This window comes from Oratosquilla oratoria, chromosome 1 (assembly GCF_046742065.1).
Source record: "Oratosquilla oratoria isolate Oo_2021 chromosome 1, ASM4674206v1, whole genome shotgun sequence".
Taxonomy (NCBI): domain Eukaryota; kingdom Metazoa; phylum Arthropoda; class Malacostraca; order Stomatopoda; family Squillidae; genus Oratosquilla; species Oratosquilla oratoria.
Genome location: NC_134777.1, coordinates 134,226,185 through 134,243,848, shown reverse-complemented (window position 1 = coordinate 134,243,848; position 17,664 = coordinate 134,226,185). Strand labels below are relative to the sequence as shown.

At 41.8% G+C, this 17,664-nt stretch overlaps 1 protein-coding gene across 1 annotated transcript in view; it reads left to right on the top strand.

Annotated features, from left to right (window-relative positions):
• Positions 1-3,638: 3,638 nt before the first annotated feature.
• The window catches only part of Chi (LIM domain-binding protein 2 Chi), a 499,269-nt gene continuing 485,243 nt past the window's right edge, over positions 3,639-17,664 (top strand). Inside the window, exon 1 of the mRNA XM_076188440.1 lies at positions 3,639-3,789. The gene's annotated coding sequence lies outside the window, so the exon portion shown is untranslated. The remainder of the gene's footprint in view (positions 3,790-17,664) is intronic.

Genomic DNA, 17,664 nt, shown 5'->3' with positions numbered 1-17,664 from the left:
CCACACGTGATAGGGAGAAAGACCGGTCTTAGGAATCATTCAATGCCTACTCGCAAAAAATGCCCTGCGCGAAAATCCCAGAACTTGGTAGACAATACACATGGAAATCATTCAGTAGCCATGCAGGATCTACGAGTCCTTTGGGACGACATGCAGGAGTAAGTTGGACAAGTTGCAAAGGACTCGGCAATGCTGAGAACCGGATCCCCGAGTAATGAGTTTCAATGACGAAGCATGCCTCACTTTGTTGCCGAATGACAATAATGTTTTTATTCCATGATGGTGCTGTTCCACCAGCAGCTGCTGTATGACACCCATTTCCTTTTGTCCTCCCAGCCAGCCAACATTAGCTCATTCATGATTTCATTTTCTAACATGCTCCCATGACATTCTTGTTCTTTTGATCACAAATTATATGGCGACAAGGTTCACTGCCGCATTTCTTCTCTGTCGTGGTGCTGTACTCTGCCAGGGTGTTACGCATTGCCGAGAGCGTGAGACCCTCCTGCCGTGATAAGTATCGGCTGACATCCCAACGGCTCAACGACCGGGGGTGATGGAGGTGACCGTCGCGGCGGCGGCGGGACGCGGCGGGGCGTGGTGTGGCGGGAGTGCTCGGCCCACTATCGGGACGTTAAATCCCTGTGACGTCATGTGGTTCCTGGGCGTCGACGTGGGCCCCACTCAGACCGAGGGGGGTGGGGATCACCAATCTTTTTCCCCCCTGACATCCACCCGTTGGCAAGCTGGCCCTTTCTGGCCCTCTCCTTGTCTCCGTACATCATATTGTTGACTTCACTGTTTTGATGTGTGGGTCCTGATGTGCCCACACGCGACCTGTCCTGGCGCATTATTTGATTTGCACATCTTTACTTTGGTGTGATAGCTAAATGTGCACGGGTATAGCCCGTATTGCATTCGGATTTAATATGTACTTACCATCAGCACTATTACCAATATACTGAGAGCATGGCGAGCAGCTCGTACTTTTTATGGTATTAAGCTTGTACGTAAAATTTTTATGCATTAATAGATACTGCGATGTTAGTTCACATGTGAAGTGAGGAGTGGAGCAAAAGTGTCATTGAGAAAGAGATAATTTTGGAAAATACTGGTAAACAGTACCACCACCAACGCCAAGAGTAAGTGGAGGTCTGCTGTTGACTAGTGTGAACATGTTTGCTTACGCCAGCACGTGCCGAGCGTCAGGAAGGCTGGTTGGACTACGAAACATTTTGAAACGCACAACACTTGAAGATGTCTAATTTCCTTATGAACCCCAGCCGGATATGGAATGAACCGCAAGGTCGTAGTTCGCCTTCCCTTCTCCCCCTCCCTCCCTGCACCCAGTCCCATCTCCCCGTGCGTAAGGATAATGGACAGCATGGCGGCAGGCAGGCAGGCAGGCAGGCAGGAGGTTGTGAGTGAAACGGAGGCTTTACCCACCCGACCGCCACATCTGGCCACATGAGGGGAGAGAGATTCCGACTTGTTAGCCGCAGACGCGGTTGCCGGTTGCCCATCACATTTTTCTCACGTATTTCTAGTAGTCTGCCGTTATTTCCATTATTCCTATTGCGAATCTTGGATTAAGTGTGAATACTAAGCAGCTAACAAATTCTAGTATACGATGAAATTGGCCAAGTAGGACACTGCAAAGCGTGTTCAAGTGTTGCTATAATGGTGTAAAAGCGACGTGTGGCATCGTACGGGACACACGGTGAGATCAAGTCCAGGAGGAGAGGGTGCCAGATTCGACCATGTCGACAGTGCTGCTACCACCAGTACTAACATTACCATATATGCAGTCATTTACATTGCATTACGTTCCCATTAGTGGCACATAAACGCTTCAGCCGTGCACCTTGTTACGGGATTTGATTAAACATGAAGTGACATTAGTAGCACTGCATTCAGTTTGGTAATTGGATCTGAATATAAAAATGTAGTGTTGATATATGCAACTTAAATAATTGCGCGTTGCTTGCTTGCTTGCAGTCTCGTGACAGTCATGCCGTGGCAGATCCATTATACCCGTATCAGCTGTCACAAACACAGATATTTTCCTGAACTTGGGTATCGTGGGAGCAGTTGCCAGTGGTCGCAAGGGTCGGGTACGAGGCGATGAACAGTAGCCTAATTGATTGAAACGTTTTCCTTTGCACGTCAGCAGTGCAAGGACAGTGACGGGCCCTGGCAAGGAGCGGCTCTTGAGAGAGTAGACCCAGGTGGTGGTGGCGGGCAAGAAGACATCAGGAACAGAGACTGGGAAGAGTGCCAGCCACGGTAGCAAGCTGGCAGTGTGCGTGTAATTAGGTTGTGGTTGGGGCATAGGCAAAAGTGTCGCAGTCAGTTTTGTCTGAGGCCAGCTGGAGAAACAACCAGCGTGTCGTGTTAGGCCAGCACCTTTCTCACATAGTTATGAAAAGTGCCCTAGCGTTGTTCGTAATGGTCGAGTCGCGCCAGCTGGCAACTATGTCGTTACCACCGCACCTGTCATAGTCAAACTTTTCATTCCGCAACTTTAAGTGTTCCTATTTCTCCTTTTAATATAGTTCGTATATTTGAATAAGTGTGTGTGCATATGATATGTAATATTCACGGAACAATGTACTGCTAATTGATGGCGGAAGTGTAAGTTGACCAGTTTTGTACCCATAACGAACAAACTTATTACTCGTGTGACTGATGCAGCGTGTTTGTCATCGGGGGCTTGGTCAGGTAGAAAGGGCCGTCGACGGCATTGCGTCACGCTACTTCGCCTCCCTTCACATCTCAAAACTGGTTAGTCAATTTACTTTTGCATGCAGCTTTGAAGCGCCGTCAACGAAAGTGTTGTTCTTGCATGCGGGTGACATGTGAACTAAAATCTCTACTGTGGTACATTGGTAAATCTTGGTTTATTGATTGTGACCCGTCGTAGGTGCTGACCTCACAGGGTGTTCACGAGTTGCCGTTTGAGCTATTAACGGCATATTCTACAACTGCGTAATGCTTACAGTATGTATAACCAGAATACACCAAGTTTTCTCTATAGTTAAATTGAAACTGAATGAAACATACAACAACATTCATATGTTTAAGACACGAAGACAAAGTTATGTTGGATGTGAGGCCAACGTAATGGTAACGCGACCTCCCGCTCTCGATCCCATGTGATTGTCGGGTGGAAGCGACTCTCCGGGAGCGACCTGCCAACTCGCACCCAAATCTTGTACAGTCTTTTCGCTCCCGTTTGACACCTATAAGAGACTATCGTTTACGATATTATAATTTTGGTCCAAATTTAGTAGTGTCTTGAAGAACATAACGACTGACACGTATGATATTGTATTTTGGAGTGCATAGATGAATTACACGTAGCATAAGTAGGCATTGTTGCCATTATAAGCGGGTTCCGATTTAGTGAGATGGACATCAGTATGAAACTACTTGTCACTTTAGTTCGTATACTTCCGTAATTTTTCATGTGCACGTGATTTCATTCATATTAGTGTTCGTTATAATATGAGCATTTGTATATATCACAACTGATTTAGTAGAATATGTAAAAGGAGTATGATGATATAAAGAAAAAGACAAGAGGAAGGAAAAAAAAGGATGACAAGTAATCAATTTTGGCGCATGTTTTGAGTCTGCTTGCGCATCCCATACTTCAGTTGTTTCGCCTTTGTGATCATCGATAGCAGAAAGAGTCCGATCAGCCGGCTAGGTAAACAAACCGTATTTCTCAATGGTTTCAATAGTGTTTGGCCTCTTGAGAAAATGAAATAAGCCTTGAAAGCAATAGTAAGTATTCATTAGTGTTTTAATGATAAAATGTATTTTAGAAATATGTTTCAATAGGGGTTTAACCGACGGAAAAAATGTGTCTGTATTCAAGCGAACGATTTCCCGACTTCGTCTTCGTCGTCAGTAGTTGTCGAGAGGGGGAGAGTTTTCCCAGGGTATGACATTGACGACACGTAAAATGTATTAGACTTACGTTTAGAATAATTAAGTTTGTGTCTAAGAAAACAAAGTTCATAATCATTATAAAGTTGATAACATTAGTATAGGTATCAGCGATAAGGTAGTTCATAGTTTGGTATTGATAGTTGGACGTGATGAATGACAAAATTGTCGTTGAGGTTACAAAAAGTAGCAATACTGGGCCGCGTATTTATGACTTAAAGTCTAATTCAAATATGTTTTTCTACACACCAGTCAAATTTCATTTGCCAGGATAGTATAGCCATGGATATAATTAATGTATTTTGTAGGTGCATGGGATGATTCGAATTTCACTAAAGTTGAGAAAGGGACCAATGTTGAAAAACAAAACAAAAAAAAATCCTCAAATAAACAGGTTATTTGTAGTATTTCCCAAATAAGTTTAAACTAAACTATTTTTGTGGGTTATTTTGATCAAATAAATGTTAGAATCCTATAAAATATGAGTTAATTTATATTTTACAGGATGTGATCATTCTCTTGGGTCTGTCCCTTCATATAACTGGAATAGTCTTATAGTTTAATTACCAGCATTGTCATACATTGGTTTTAGCCCTTTAATTACAAGTGATTCATCTAAATTAAATGAGATTGACAGTTGAGAATGTGGCAACAAATGTATGTTGTGGGGGAATTTAATACAAGACAGTGCAATTGAGATGGGTTTGGTGAGGAGTTTCTCTTGCATTGATTTAAATTATGTAGTACTCTAAACAAGGTCATGCTAAAGTGGATATATTGGCTAAGATGAGAAATGCAAACTGCTTATGAGGAATTTTTTGTTAAGTTATAAGGCATATAAATATATATGTAGTGTAAATAATATACTTAGAATTCATATAGAATTCATTATATATATAATGAATAAGGGGACAATTTATATATTCACACAAGGGTACAAGTTGATATATGGCTCATGTGTTTCTAGTGATAAATGTTGTGATATGAACCATGGTGTACTTCATTTCCTTCGCAAGTGCGTAGTTTTATAGATATTAATTGTTAAAGTAATGCACTTTGGCCTACCTCTCCTCCCGAACGATCTGGGGGGGAAATGTGGGAAACCGGGGTTTTTGGGTGGGGGGGAATGTACACATGGACTATTGACCGTTGCACTATATGTCTAACACACAAATTAAAGCGTCATATCCAATAACACGATCCCAATTTCCAAATAGTTTTGGCAGATAGTAATATTCAAGATCTTTGTAAGAAAGCAGAGGAGGCCCCCTCAGTCAGCCCAATACCAACTAGCCCAGCTGGACTTCCCCCCTCCCCTGCTTTGGTTTGGTATTAGAAGAGACTCCTTGAAATGTGACTGATTTATCAATAACTCATTTAGAGTTACTTGATCTCCTCTAAAAAGGAATGCTTATTGTAGCCACTGGTCTACTTCTGGTGGTATAACAAAAAAAAAAAAATGTTGGTGTCACATGTACTTAGTTTTGGGCTGAAATCATGCTCTTCTTTCCAATTCCCAGCAGTGCGTAGGGTGAAGGTTTTGATTAGACTGCATGGCTCTTGGGGCAGGCTTCTGATAACCACCTGTCTAATACATATGTACATATACCAAGGGCTGTTTCCCCCTGACAAGAGAGGTAGCCAAAGTCAAAGGCATAAATCCATTACCGTCCATATTGTCCCCACATACTCCACTCCACCACCCCTCCCTCCCTCTTTTCTTGGCTCCACGACAAGGCCGCTTCATTTAATTGGCAACCCCCCCCTCTGCCCATCCCCTCGTGCAGAAAAGAGATGATGGGGAGAAATCCCTTTGGGCAACATCAAAATATTCACACATACTCCCATATCCCCCATCCCCCATACACTCTCATGCATCACAACATCATCCATACACCACCATTCTCCACTTACCCCTATCTTCTGTCTTCTCCCTTCCTTCCTCAACAGACATCCCCTCTTTCCCAATGCCCCTTTTACCCCATCCATCCATCACATCCTTGATTTTCCCCTCATATTCACTCCCTCCATCTCTGCCTGCCACACCTCTTTTACCAATCTTTCTTCACTCATTCTTTCCATGTGTCCAAACTATCCCAGTACTCTTTCATAAACCCTATCTCCCAACTCCCTTTCCACCCCCGCTCTCCTCCTCACATAATTTCTCACTCTAACCAGCCTAGTAACCATTACCATACTTCTCAGGCATTTCATCTCAAACATATTTAAATTCTTCCTCTTTTATGTTCCATGTATCTGCCTCACATAGTGCTGTCAGCATAATCATCTCTTCATACCTGTCTGATACCTGCATTATATCTCCTTTACTGCCTCTATGACTTTGGCACAGTAATGTCCCATAGGATAGAAGTACTGGTTATGACCAACAGTAATGCTGTCAGCATAATCATCTCTTCATACCTGTCTGATACCTGCATTATATCTCCTTTACTGCCTCTATGACTTTGGCACAGTAATGTCCCATAGGATAGAAGTACTGGTTATGACCAACAACGTGCAAATGTACACTACAAAGTACAAATGTGCACTATAAAGTGCTGGTCACATGAGCTCAATTGTCAGTTACTTTCTTCAGGAAGCTGTACTTCTTTGTAGTAATTGGTTATATGGGAGGGAGCTAATTTACTTGTATTGTCTCCTGCACAAATATATATTTCTTTTGTGTTGTATTTATTGCCTGAGGAGTCCTAGACAGGTTGATGGTATTGTGCCTGTTTCATCCATGAAATACCTGAGTTCAAATCCTTGGACAGGCAAAGATAAATACTAGTAGTAAGTTGTCATGTGAATATATGTTTGCATTCAGTGATGCTAACCTATTGCCTTGTTGAAACAAGAGACACTCACAGCCAGTCCAGCACCTTCACATTGTACTCCTTAAAGGTGAACTGTGCTAGAGTATCAGAAAAAAATATACCCATGGCCATAAGGTCTTCAAAGATTCCCACAGGTGGCAGGTGATTGTAGAGTATAACAGGCTGCAATAACAGGCTTGTCTGTATAGGTCTTTGGTGTCAAGGAGCTGTACCTACTTATAGTGGCATAGAGACAATTCGCCAAAGCAGCTCGGAAGTCACCCCAAAGGGTACCTGGTCTCCAGAATGGACCCAATGTTCTTTCATTTTATCTAAATAGACTACCCCAGCTTTCCTCCATCATATACATTCATAATTTTATATGCTGAGAACAGCATGCCAGTGCCTGCCCTCCCACATCCATAAGTTGATAGCATATTAACAAACCAAGGCCCTTACCCATGCGCTGCTGCTCATGGACCCGCTTAATGCTTTTTACTTATGTATATATATATATATATATATATATATATATATATATATATACATATATATATATATATATATATATATATACATACATACATACATACATACATACATACATACATACCAAAGGGCCTTCTCATTATTATAAGGGGGGAGTGGCAATCAAAGCATACACAATACCCATTCATCATTCCTTCCATCCTCCACCTGCTCCATATGGGTGAAAGGTTGTCCCTATCACCTCACCAGCATCAAACAGTACACAAACAGGACCTCAACTTGGACACACCCTTAGCCAAAAACATCACAAAGCACAACATACACATTATCACCAGTATAAGAAACTAATGATTATAAATGTTGCTTTGTTTCTTTGACTGGAAACTCATACTTCCACCGTAACTGGAAAAGGTCTGTGGGCCCTCTCATAGATCATTCAGGGAAGAAATTTTGAATGGTTGTTTGTATTGTATGAATGTGAGTAAATTGCAGTGTAGGTCACATATAGCAGTGTTAACATGAACACAACCAAATTAGCTTCAGCATAGTATCATTCAGCATACCAAACAACAGCAACATTATCACAAGGACCCATGTCCAGATTACAAAAGCAAACAAGTCACAACAATTAACTATTATCCAATATTTATAATAAGAACAAGCATCTGATTCACCAGAGTCTACCCAAGTTTAGCTAGAGCCATTACTGGCATCACAAACCAGCATCCCCCTGCACCAGCACTAGATTCCAGCAGCAGGTACAAACATCCAGCATCACTGTAGCCAATAACATTTTTACCAGTGCTAGCATCAGTGTCACTAGAGGTAGAAGCAGTATAATTAGGTGTTAGCATCCCCAGAGTCCACATCAGCATCACCAGTTTGCATTGTTGGCACCAGTCAGTAGAATCATCACTATCACCAGTCAACACCACCAATTGCAGTGGCATACATAAATTAGACAGTGTATCAATCATTAGTGTGCTAGGGCAAGAGTCCCTTCACTCAAATACAATAGAACCTTGGATCTCGACCACAGTCCATTCTCAAAAACTGTTCTAGAACAGATTTGGTCAAGGACCAAAACAATTTTACTGGTATTTTTTCCACAAAACTTTCAATTTCACCCCATTTATGAATATTTTTCTTTGTTCAAATTGGTCGAGAACCAAAATTTTAGGCGACAAATGGAACAAAGATATTTTTTTTTTTTTTTTTTTTTTTTTTTTAAGAACTAATTTGTTTGGCTTTTGAGATGTTCAAGAACTGAGGTTCTACTGTACACCCAACCATGGATTTAATGGGCAAGGGAGGGGTGGCATTGGGTCAAGAAATATAATAAATTCAACATAATTGCTGTAGAATTAAAGTCAGAATGTCCAAGAATTGTGAAGAAGGGATCTTGATATGCCATGATCATGTGGGAAACTGAAATTTATTCTAAGTCACTGTATTGTGTTGGATGCTTTTGAAATCTGTTGAATGAGAGACCATTAAATTGAGAGCTGAGTGTTTACAAAGGGAATCCCCTAGCAGAAACTAGGGTAGAAATTGTGACACTGGCATGATTAAATCAAGTGGTAATTTTCATGTTTATGAATATTGTTGGTTCCCAATATGAATGGTTCCCAGTAGTCAGCAAGATGAACACAAACAACTTATAATCATGACAGCATGGAACACTGGGGAATAGCAGGAAGCACCAAAACCACCCCAATCGGACACCTGTATACATAAAGAAAAATACCCTTAATAGAACATCACATGAAAATGACAGAAACACAGTTCTACACCAGAACCATTAACATCACACACCCATCTTATCTCTTAAGCACCAGCAATAGAATGTAAAAAACTAATGTATATATGAATAAGAAAAAAAAATCCACATTCAGATCACTAAACAATCTCTTGTAGACAGACCACCAAACTCAGTACTCCACCAACACCCTTCCAAATATAGTCCCCACAGAAAAACCTTCACACATCAGGTAGGAACCACATTGGCACACATACATTTAGGACACCATGCAGAATTGAAATTGTGCCAATACAGAATAGGTTTGGCTACATATTCAAATTGCCCCAAAAGCAACCACCACACAGAAGACCCATAACACCTCATACTCCAGTGCCCCACAATAACAATCCCTAGACAGCAACACAATATATCTTCCCTCAGTGACTTATGGACCCTCCTGGAGGCTGTTGCCAGTTACTTGAAGGCTGTGGGATTGATTGGATTCAAAACTCTTTAAATTTTAATAGTTGTTGCTTCACATTACTAACTGGAAACATGCAGCCCCACAGTGGCTGGCATCATTCTTAAGGGTCTCCCACAGATTTTTCTGTGAAAAAATAACGTTTGGACAGTTGTCTTTGTTGCACTATGTAACTGTTTCTTTTTTGCCAGCTGAAAGTAGTAGGAGGAAATAAGCAGTTGGTAGTTGTAAGTTCTTCATGTGTGAAAAGGTATAAGAAATACATTTGTAATTGATGGGGAGACAGACCGTGGGCCCTGTCCAGAGACAAAGTGTCAATCCCTTGGGGGTTGATGGGTTTTGAAAATGTGCAAATCTGCTGTGCATCATTTTGGAGGACCACCACAAGTAGGTAATTATCATTGATTCCTGAGGTTTTACTTTCTGTAAAAAAAAAATGCAGCACACTGCTATACAGGAAGCCTCAAGGGAAACATCTACTTTAGATCAGACAGCACCAAGAATACAAACAATTTTGGCATTTGGGAGACAGGAAGACTTCATCAATGAAAAAGATGGAATTTATATGTGGAACTGATGAGGACATGAAAATTATTATAAAAATTGGATGTTTGTCATTAAAGAGAAAATGGGATTAAAACTACTGCTATCAGAAGACAATATTGTCATACTCTGGTGATTCCACTCAACACTGAGATGCCAATTATAGAAAATCAATTGTCATGATTAGAGTATATGGAGAGCAGTATTCAATTACTGTGGTTGAGTACATGAGAGTACCCCTAACTGATAGTGTGCTGGGTGCTGCATGTGCCAAGCTTTCATGCAGCTGCACCGAGTACTGAGATGGGAGGAGAGGGAATCCTTAAAAAAAAAAGGAAGGCTGACATCCAACCCCCACTGCTGGTGCCAAATGGACTCAACACTCATTTCCCATCTCCTTAAGAAGATGCGACCTCATGGGGCCAGCCCATGGTTTCTAGACTGGGCCAGAGAGTCACTATTCATTCTCCCACACAACTCCTGTTTTCCATTCCTACATTTTCTACAAGGGGAGGTCACTACTCTGGTACCTGCTCTCACTTCTGTTAGCAAGGAACATAGAGACCAACAATTACATTTGCCCTTCATACTCTAAACCCATAGACCAGTGTTTCTCAACCAGGGTTCCCCAGAACCCTAAGGTTCCGCAAAAGGTCCCCAAGGGTTCTGCGAAAACAAGTGAGACAAGCTAATGCACTTTTGATTTTTTATTTAATTTCATATACGTAGTATAATTAAACACGCTCAACATATTCTTGGTTATTGTAATAATTTAATGTAGACATCATCCTACCTAACCTATTATTATGATGAAAATAAAATAAGAAACATATGGTATATGTTTTTTGTATTTACCTAGTTGTATTTTATGGGAAGCAGAGCTATGTTCGTGGTGTCCCGTCTTCATATCTCGTTTTATCTAGACTGTTTTTAAATCCATGTATCATTTTTGCACACACCACATTCTCATCTAACTTGTTCCAAATGTCTATTACCCTGTGGGGAAAGCTGTTCTTTTTTTAGGTCTCTTCTATAATTGTCTTTCTTGATTTTCTTTTCGTGTCCTTTTGTATCTATAAATAGTTATCAAGTCTCCTCTCTCTCTTCTTTGCTCTAATGTCTGTAGTTCAGGTTTTGCTAGTCTCTACTCATATGATAGTTCTGAGAGTGTTGGTGCCAATTTTGTAATTGCTCTTTGTATTCTTTCAAGTTTTGTTATACATTTTTTTTTGTACTTGGTGACCATGTCATTGCTGCATACTCCAATCTTGGTCTTATCAAAGTGACCAGTATTTTCTTCACCATTTCTTTGTCCAGGTATGTAAATGCCACTTTGATTGTTCTTGTTAAATTGTATGTTTCTCCAAAAATTTTGTTTACATGTTTCTCAGGGGACATATTATTCATAATAATGACTTCCAGGTCCTTCTCATTTTCTACATTTTTTATTTCTTCCTCTCCCAATTTATATGATCCCACTATTCTTTTTCTGCTTTTTCCAAATTCCATTATACTACACTTCTTGATATTGAATTCCATTTCCCACTTCCTACTCCATTCCCATACTTTATTGAGATCACTCTGTAGCAACTCACTATCTTCTAGTGTTCACTTTTTTCAACAATTTTGTATTGTCTGCAAAGAAGATCATATAACTTTCAATTCCTTTATCCACATCATTAATGTATATAGCAACGGTCATTAAGGCGGCGACTGCAGGCGTCGTGGAACATTGAGAGCACGGCAAGGCACAGAAGGCATCATGGTCATCCACTGCAGCTAAAGGAGCCCCTGGTTGTGACGGCCTCCGTACCACCGGACCCTGGTTCCCGAGGCCAAGAGAGTGGGATTGCCCCTGTGCAATGACTTTCCCACTTAAAACCATTCCCGCACAGGTGTTTCCTCTCAGGTGGCACCCTCTCCTCCCCCTCCCCCCTCAATCCTTTCATCAAAAGCCCTGCGGCGATGGGGAATGGGCGAAGCAACAGGTGGAGGCGACCACTGGAAGTTGTAGTCAGAACCCTGCAGGTAGGCGGCCTGGCGGCAATAGTCACTCTTCTTCTGACCCCGGGACAACAGTGAAGTTCGGTGTTCCCCCAGGCGACTGAGCAGCCTTTTTAGGGTAGTACTGCGCACCCTCATACGAGGGAAGGGACTAGAAAAGGTGTCCCAACCAAAACTTGTCCTTATAAACTGGCCAGTATACCGCGACTGGCAGTTTGCCCTTTAAGCGGTCGAAAACAAAGAAGAAAGAACCTAATACTTGGCACATGGAACGTGCACACCCTCATGGATAGAGAAAACTCCCCAAGGCCTGAGAGGAGAACAGCCCTCATCGCAAGAGAACTGGCCCGCTACCGCATCGACATGGCAGCCCTCAGTGAAACCAGACTTCCTGAGGAGGGATCAGTTGCAGAACAGAAAGGTGGTTACACTTTCTTTTGGAAAGGCAAGAGCAAAGACGAAGACAGCATACATGGAGTAGGACTTGCCATCAAAACCTCACTCCTCAAACAGTTACCCGACCTTCCAACATCTATTAACGAACGGCTGATGAAGATTCGCTTCTCTCTTGACCGTTCCCGACATGCCACGATCATCAGCGCTTACGCCCCCACCCTTACAAGTAGCGACGAAGCGAAAGAAGCCTTCTATGAAGAGCTCAACACCTTCGTGAAAGACATCCCCCCTAGCGACAAACTCTTTCTGCTGGGTGACTTCAACGCCAGAGTTGGAGCGAATTACAACAACTGGAATGGTGTGCTGGGACTACATGGGATAGGAAGGTTAAACTCCAACGGCCTAATCCTCCTGAGCATGTGCGCTGAAAACCAACTTGCTATTATGAACACCATGATTAGACAGGCAGACAAGTATAAGACGACCTGGTTACATCCCAGATCTAGGCAGTGGCATTTGATTGACTTCGTCATCTGCCGCCAGAGAGACATCCGCGATGTAAAGATCACGAGCAATGCGCGGTGCAGAATGCTGGACAGACCATCGTCTAGTCAGATGTACACTATCACTGCACATCATCCCACCACACTGTAAAGTGCCGAAAACCATCAAGCCAGCATACAACGTCGCTCAACTTAAGAACTCCCAGCAACGTAATGAATTTGCGGATGACCTGGACGACCGACTAATTACTCACGGACCCTTGACTGGCTGCCCGACACAACAATGGGAGCAGTTCAAGTCTCTGGTGACGGAGTCAGCCAGGGCCACCATTGGTCCCAGGAAGAGAATCCATCAAGACTGGTTTGATGAGAATGATGAAACCATAAAGTCACTCCTCGACAACAAACAGAAGGCCTTTATTGAATGGCAGAATGACCCTTCCTCCACCTCCAAGCATGATCACTTTAAGCACCTCCAGAGACAGGCCCAGGCAACGCTCCGAAAGATGCAGGACAAGTGGTGGGAGGACAAAGCAGAGGAGGTCCAAAGATACACTGACACCCAGAACTCCAAAATGTTCTACAGTGCCATAAAGACGGTTCCTCCCTACTGAAAGAGAAGGGAAGCATCAACGCGCGATGGAGGGAGCATTTCTGCACTCTTCTTAACCGGCCATCAACAGTAGAATCTCATGCCCTCGACCTCATCACCCAGAAACCCACAGTCCACTGCCTCAACCTTCCACCAATGATGGAAGAAGTTATGAAGGCCATTAGCCAGACCAATTCAGGCAAGGCCCCTGGTATGGATGGGATCCCAGCTGAAATCTTTAAGTCAGTTGGACCCGTTGCCCTGAAATCCTTCTTCTCCCTCCTTACCAACATCTGGGAAGATGAAGAGATACCCAAAGAACTCAGGAATGCCACCATCATCTCTCTCTTCAAGAACAAGGGGTGACAAAGTAAAAAACAGGCCCACAACCTGCAAAATAAAACCCATTTAACTCTTTTAACCCTCCCCTTTCTCATCATCCTTGGGATGAAATATCTCCGTGTCCCCCATATTGGGATATTGACTGCTTAGTTATCTGTAGTCAATACTTTAGGGACACCTTAATGGATTAGAGCACAGCCTTCATCCTTGTCAGGGGCAAATATCCTTTCATAGAGGAATGTTGAACAACTTCTTTTACTTTCACTGCCCCATATGAAACTATTTTCTACCACTCCAAAATCTCCACCTCTTCATTTTTCACTGCTCCTGTAGTAGGAACTATGTCTCGTGCATGTCATAGAAAGCAACCTAGAGGGATGGAGTAAGAGAGCAAGTCAAAAATAGATCGTAATTGTCATTTTTGGGATATTCATAGGTTTTGCTCAGGTAAGATAGAATTTTTTTGACCCATTAGTCATGTTATATTTGTAGTTTGATGACACATACAAATTTATATTTTATATGTTTTTGTAGAATAATTTATGTAAAGGATAACTATGACTGATACCAATACTAAAATCCCTATGGGTCTGCACGGTATCTCTCTCCACTCTTGAATGCACTGCCAGAATTATTTATCCCATTTTCTTCCCTAATAAGAAATGACCCATCCACTATGGCAGTTTATATGTGATTTCACCCTTTACACCTGCCACAGTAGCCTCCAGTGTTGCATTTTATCAAGTACTTTTATGATTCCCGCATGATTGTAGTCTACCCATTTGTTTTCATTTTTTTTTTTCAGTATATTATTATGTACTAGTTTATTTTATTTTGTTTGCACATATATATGTGTATAATCTTTTTCTTCCTAAATGACCTCCCCATTATCCTTATTTTTTCAAGTGTTTTACATATTGTGCTTGTTAGAGACACCACTGGTGGCAACTGGAGACATGCATGTGGTGCCACTGGTCTTCAAGAGTTGGAAATGCTAGCTGCTTGTCATTCCTCACCTGTGTTGGAGGTGTAGGCTTGTGGGCTAGCACTCAGTCTGTCAATTGGGCCTTGGGTGTTAAGATCTGAACTTGATGCCCTTGGAAATCAGTAAGTGGCTTTACAGATACAGCAGTGTTCCTGTAAAGTGGGCTGATGCTAGAAATTATAATAGACATTAGTCTATTGTTGAGTGAGATCTGTTTAGTTATATGTATAATCATAACTGTTACATTAAGTTTCATTGACTGAAAACCCAAAGCCTCACAGTGACTGGCAATAGTCCTTGAGCTTTCCCATAGATCTGTCTGGGAAGAAAACGTAGACTGTTGTCTGTGTTGTATCAGTGTGGAATCAGTTTTGTGTCACTGGTTCATAGAATTAGGAGGAGGTGAGAAGTTACCTGTGGTCAACTCACTTTTTGTGAAAAGGTGGAGGAAATACTTTAGAAGTTGATAGAGATCCTGGGCCCAATCTGAGTACTGAGTACAGGGCTGCACCTCCAGATGGAGGCGATGGTATTCATGAATTTTGAAGATGACATCAGGGAGATGGTTTTCTCTTTTGCACTGTACAAGGGATGTTTAAGTGTCATGGTGGAAAAATCAAAGCACATACATACATTATATAAGGACATGGCCAAGTCTAAGCATGCAACCATCCCATACCCATCCAAAAACCCTTTTGTTGTTGTCCCTCCCATATCAGGTTCTTGTGGATGAAGGGTCATCCCTATCCCCTGTTACACTGCTCAGGCTGGAAAAATTGCAGCAAGACACAGCCTCCACAGTAAGGCCCAATAGTCAAAGCTGGTTTGGCCCTGTAGCTTCATTACATGGCTATCCCTCTCCCCATTCTCATCTATTCAAGAAATGTACAGACAGATAACAAGAAATCTCTCTGGGCCACATTGTTTCCATTCCATTTACAATCACTTGTACATCTAAGCCCCCCTTCATCCTGTCCATCCACCTCATTGTTGGTCAAAACATAAGATGTAAAAGTCAGTGCAGGTGGAATGTGAAGACGACCTTGCACTTTGACTCTTAATGTGATACAGACTTGGTGTGCAGCATGAATGCTATTCATCAACTGGCAGGCATGAAGTGAGTACATCTTGTCGCATCTTCCACCCCACACAATTTGTATAACTATGAAATGTGTACTCAGAAGATGGGGATTTTGTGACATGGGTTCATTGCATTTATGTGTATTCACATCAAGGAGATCTATATGATGAACTGGTGTACTATAGTACAGCAGTCTCTCCATGTATGCAAATTTTGTGTTATGCATAGTGTGAATCCAAATACAGCAAATAAACTAGGCCCTCTTTCTCTCTAGGGTGGGTATTATTCATGGTAAACAAAGTTAACTTTGACTGGATGATTGTCAAAACAATATAATAGGGGAGTGAACTTTTTGTTCAGTGTTGTTGGTATGGTTGTCATGTGGTGTGATAGACATAAAGGTACAATAATTTTTTTTTTTTTTTTTTTTTTTTTTTTTTTTTTTTTAAGATATGCTCTTATCATACATATTGATCACATGGAACTTTGTTCATTTTAAATTTTGTTTACACACATGGCCTTAATCTCCCTTGTAAGTGGGTGGCTGTGTCAGAGCATATATTTTGCATTGACATTAGGTAGAAAAAATATGTAAGAAGAATCCCTAATCTTCATGCCCCATTTATTGACTTTTTATGATTTACTGGGGAACATGGTATTTGTATTTTTGTCCCATACCATAGAGTGCTTAAGAAAAATGAGGTGGAGTTATAGAGTTATAGAGTGATGAAGGAGGGTATTGGAAATGAGAGATAGTAGAAATTAAATATAGCTCATCATTCTTCTTTGAGTGGAAATTTGTCTCCAGATATAAAATACTGTGTGACTGATCCCTAAGGGTGTCACTTAAGTTCCAAAAGGGTTGACTGCACTGAATTATTTCATATAATCTGATATCTGATATTATTATTAGGGCACTACTCCTCCAGACCCCTAGATGTTAGCCTTGCCAAGAAGTCATTCCCATGACAAGAATTATATTAGCTTGACTGCATTCAGGCTCCCACCCAATATTGAAGCAGTATCAACAGAGAATTGGCCTAACCACAGGCACAAGTTGCCCCAGATGCAACCACCATACAAAAGATGCTGCCTTGATCTCACTCTATCCAGAGATTAACACATCACTTCCTTGAGTAACATCTAGGACAAACCAGAGGCAGTTACCAGTTACCCAGGGGCTGTGGGTCTCTTACAAGAGAGACCAGGTGCAATTCTTGGGTTTTTGTTTTGCATGTACTGTATTTTTTCCTGAACTCACCCAGAGACCAGGTACTGTCCCCTTGGGGCTGTGTGTCCTTGTGGAAGTGGGGTTGGAAAGTCCTCTTGTGGAGGCAGCACCAAGCTTGGTGAGACAGAGATTTCCTCTTTTGTTTCCTACTGGTGGAGAGACTGCAGGCAGGCAGGACACAACCTTATTTCTCTGGGGATTCATCAGCTCCACAGAAAATTTTCTCCCAAGAGAAGCAAGAACTACTAACATGATTGGATTCAGGACACCATCCAGCCCAAAGACAGTAGCACAGAATAGACCTGGTCTGAGAATCAAATTACCCAAGATGGAACCATTACACAGATGACACTGACCATACCTTAACTACACTATCTCACACAAACTATTCCTAGTTAACAACTCATTATTTCTTCTATGAGTGATCAAGGCAGCTGTCTGGTAGCCATTGCTGGTTACATGAGAGCTGTGTGTCTCCTACAGGAAAGAACTGGAACATCAGGTTG